At 44.9% G+C, this 4,413-nt stretch overlaps 1 pseudogene; it reads right to left on the reverse strand.

Moving 5' to 3' along the window:
* Nucleotides 1-3,406: 3,406 nt before the first annotated feature.
* On the reverse strand, nucleotides 3,407-3,948 carry LOC115943086 (syntaxin-12 pseudogene; annotated as a pseudogene).
* Nucleotides 3,949-4,413: the final 465 nt, after the last annotated feature.

Raw genomic sequence — 4,413 nt, forward strand, 5'->3', positions numbered from 1 at the left:
AGGGAGAGGGAGAAGAAGGCTCCCCGCAGAGCAGGGAGCCTGACGCGGGGCTCGATCCCAGGACCCTGGGATCATGACCTGAGCCGAAGGCAGATGCTTAACCAACTGAGCCACCCAGGTGCCCTGGATTTCCTTAATTTTTTTATGGCTGAAGAATACTCCATCATGTACATATAAACTCCATCTTCTTTATCCATTCATCTGTGGATGGACACTTACGTTATTTCCTATCTTGGCTATTGTCAATAATGCTGCAGTGAACACACAGGTGCATATATCTTTTTGACTTAGTGCTTTCATTTCCTTCAGATATATACCAGAAGTGGGATTGCTAGATCATATGGTAGTTCTATTTTTAATTTCTTGAGGAACCTCCATACTGTTTTTCAGAGTGACTGCACTAATTACACTCCCACCAACAGTGCACAAAGTTTCTTTTTTTCCCACGTCCTTGCCAACACTTCTTGTTGTTTGTCTTTTTGATGATTCCAGCTTGAGATTTGTCAGACCACCAGGCGATGTGAGTTTATGCTGCACAACGTGGGATACTTGTCTTCTTTAGTCCCTGCTTTGCTCAAGGCAATTTCCCCTGCAATTCATGAGGAGTGGGGAGTGGAGAGATATACCTGGTTACCTCTTGTTCACCTGGTTACCTCTTGTTACCTCTTGTTCACTCAGCAGAGACAGTCCTAGGTTCTGGGGAGCATAATATTTATACAAGCGTTGAGATCACTCCTTAGAAAAGAAATACCACATTTGGCATACGTATGAATTTTTTTAAATGAGAAAATGAAAAAATGCACCACATCAAATTGCAAAAGGTAAAATGTGCAAAGTCAAAATATGAGACAACTCCCAAGAATTAGAGGCTATTTTCATTAGTAGTATGGAATACCTCTCTGGCACACCTGCATAACACATGTTGCCCACCTTTTTTGACTGATACTCTTTTTTTAAGTTTTTATTTATTTATTTAAATAATCTCTACACCCAGTGTGGGGCTCAAACTCGCAATCCCCAGATCAAGAGTGGCATGCTCTTCTGACTGAGCCAGCCAGACACACGAAGAAATTGTCTTTCAATCCTACAGCTTGTTACAAGAATGTCTAAAATGTTTATGTCAAATGTCAAGTTTGGGGAAACCTTATCGAGTTTCTTTCCTAAGAGGGCAGTGGGATTACAGGGTCTTTTCATACATGCTTTGAGCCCCTGCCAGGACTTTTCAAAAAAGGGTCCCTTGAAGATGGAGCTTCATTAGTTTCAGGGTGGCAGATTTGCTTCTCTGCTGAAGCCAGACTTTTGGGGTCCCCGCCCAATGGGGCACCGGTCCCCCTTAACACGTGCTCTTTTCAGTGGACTTGTGCCATCTCTGTTCCATGAGACCTTCAGATTCATGAGGACAAACTTTCGAGGATGCCATGCTCCGAAAACCCCTCATAACAAAGGGGCTTTAACTTAGCTTTCCCTCTGCGTTCCACCCTCCCTTGGATTTGGGTCTGGAAATTCCTTTCTTCCTTGCCAGAACTTGCATGGTTTTAAGAAAATTTTAAGTGATGCTTTTCCAGAATGTTCAGGGTTTTTCAGCTCGAGGGTGAGTCACACTGAATCTCCAGGACTAGTCCCCCCTTCTCTTTTTAAAAAATATTTCTTGGGCACCTGCGTGGCTCAGTCGGTTACGCATCTCCCTTCGGCTCAGGTCGTGATCCCGGGGTCCTGGGATCCAGCCCCGCATCAGGCTCCTTGCTCAGTGGGGAGCTTGCTTCTCCCTCTGCCTCCCGCTCTCCCTGCTTGTGCTCTCTCTCTCTTTCTTTCTGGCAAATAAATGAAATCTTTAAAAAAATATATTTCTTATTACAAGGCAGCAATCTTTTATTGAAGCATTTTTTTTTGTCTAAAACTATGCACGAACAGATTAATCTTTTGTTCATATTAACATAAGTCAAACATCACTATTCCAAACCAGTATTATTTACAAAAATGAGCCTTTTCATTACTTTCTTGCCAGGTTCATGAGGACTAAATCTTAAGCCAACTTCAACATAGCTTTTAGAATCTTCCTGCCATCCAATACCCAGCAACACTTCTAGGGTAGGGGACAGCCTTTTCATAGAGATAGCAACATTCATTGTTCACTGGGACCGTAGAACCGCAAGTGAACAACAATAAAATGAAATCATTCCAAACAATTCCCATTTGTCTTTCAAAAGCATGCTTCGTCTAAATCTCCCTTTCTATACAGACTGGGGGAGAGAGACCCCAGAGAGTATAGTTATGTTAATTAAATTCACCACTTTAAACAGTGAACAAGACGGTTTAGTGTGTGTATGGGCGAGCTTGCCATGGACACCAGCAGATAATAAAGAAAACTTCAAACCCAGAATAACATGTACCCCGACAACTGGACGGCTCCAATCCATACTTTTAATCTGGATCACAGTGAAATTGTTTGCTTTCCAGTTAAAGATATTGCCAAAATCTTTCAAAGCAGATTTCTGCTTAGAAATTCAAATGAAAATGTTAAATAATAAAAAATGCTGGCGTATTATGTAGTTTCTGACAGGCTCCAATATCCTGGGTGCCAGAAGGTAATTCTATCTCTGTTGCTAGTAAAAAGAGGAATCTTGTATACACTAAAAATGTGATATTACAAGATTCTAGTGTCACCTGTCAAAACACGAATATCTAAAAAAAAAAAAAAGGAATATCTAGAATGCAAATTTCAGTAAGCACTCGAGATGAAGGGCAATCAGAATACAAAAGCAGGCAAAATCCACATAAATTAACTCCTACTAATCTGAGAAATCAATGTAATGTATATGTAAATTGAAAAACACTGTCTAGCTAGTCATTAGTTTCTAACTAAATTATGACAGGTCGTTTCAGCATATATGTTCTCTTCCTGTAATATTTGTTTGTTCTGGCAAGACTCCAAGAAGCACTGGCCCCTGAAAACAGCTCAGCAAAGGACAGCTCTGAGGCAATTGCTTCAGATTTGCCAGATAATAAGTCCCAAGACTGCAGTCATCACTAACAGGACAAGCACCAGAATGTAGATGTTCTTGTGAGATTTTTTTTTTCTGCCAGTGAAGCAGCTTGCTATAACTGACCCACGTGGCTTTGTCTGCATGCAAGTTGGAACTTTCCTCATTGGCTTCTCTGCTGTCATTGGGTCACCTTGGTCATGGATCATCATGGCCAAATCTTTTTTTTTTTAACATTTTATTTATTTGAGAGAGAGAGGGAGCATGAGCAGGGGGAGAGGCAGAGGGAGAAGCAGGCTCCCCGCTGAGCAGGGAGCCCGATGCAGGACTGGATCCCAGGACCCCGGGATCATGACCCGAGCCGAAGGCAGACGCTTAACCGACTGAGCCATCCAGGCGCCCCTATCATGGCCAAATCTTTAGACATCCGATGGACATCCAAAATGTCAGCCTGCAGCTGCCAAATTCCCCTTCCTCACTCTTTAGTAAGTTCTGGATCCTGCTCTGTGATGGCCATCTCATCCTCCTGGCTCTGCATCTGGTTCCACTCCTCAAGGCTGTCAAATGAGGGGAGCTGCTCTCTCTTTGCCTCTCCTCCACAGAGAGAGGAGATCCATCTCTCGCTCTGGCAATAAGCTCCTTTTCCTTTTCAGACACTCTTCCCTGCACAGCCTGGAAATCCTTTACAGCCCAGAGAGGTCATTCAGGAGGCCATCTTTCTGAAGTTCCAGTTTAGTGATTCATTTGTTTCCTTGGCATTTGTGGAATATTGCAACTGTTGCAGATTTTCCTCTGGTTGCTTGAGTCCTGCTTGCTTCCTAGTTGGCTCATCAGATTCTTTATCTGAGCAGCGGCTCCGCAGATTGGCTGGATGTAGCTGCCGTGCGTCTGGATGACTGTTGAAATCCTGGAGCCTGAGGCTCAGAGGGCTCCAGGTTTGGTACATGTCTAAGGGACTGTAGGACATGGTGAGGAGCTAAGACCCACTGGCCCTGCACAGCATTCCCTGAAGCAGCCCCGGGACTGGATGCACAGGCTGATGGGGAACTGGGAAGAGAAAGGGCTGCGGGAAGGGGCTAAGGCTGCCTGCACACTCCATTTCTCTTTTCCAGCTGCTCTGGCCCTCCGCTGACCTCACTCTTGATATAAACATCATTTGGAAGGCGATCACGTCCAGATTCACATCTGGACAAGCATCCCAGCCTCCAGGGGGCCTCGGTATTCTCACCTGCTGTGTCAGATACAGAGGCGAGCCAGGATGATTTCTCAGCCCCCACTTCACCTCCCATGGCCCGTGCTGACTAAGTTCCCCTTCTGTGGTGACCACAGCTCTGTCACACACGGCTTCCTGTTGGGGCTTCCTTGCCTCACCCTCCATTCGGGCCATTTCCTTCCCTGACAGAGGGACCCGAACCCGGGCTCCTGCCCTGGC

The sequence above is a fragment of the Leptonychotes weddellii genome, unplaced genomic scaffold (genome assembly GCF_054177405.1).
Source record: "Leptonychotes weddellii isolate Sample4059 unplaced genomic scaffold, ASM5417740v2 HiC_scaffold_16692, whole genome shotgun sequence".
Taxonomy (NCBI): Eukaryota; Metazoa; Chordata; class Mammalia; order Carnivora; family Phocidae; genus Leptonychotes; species Leptonychotes weddellii.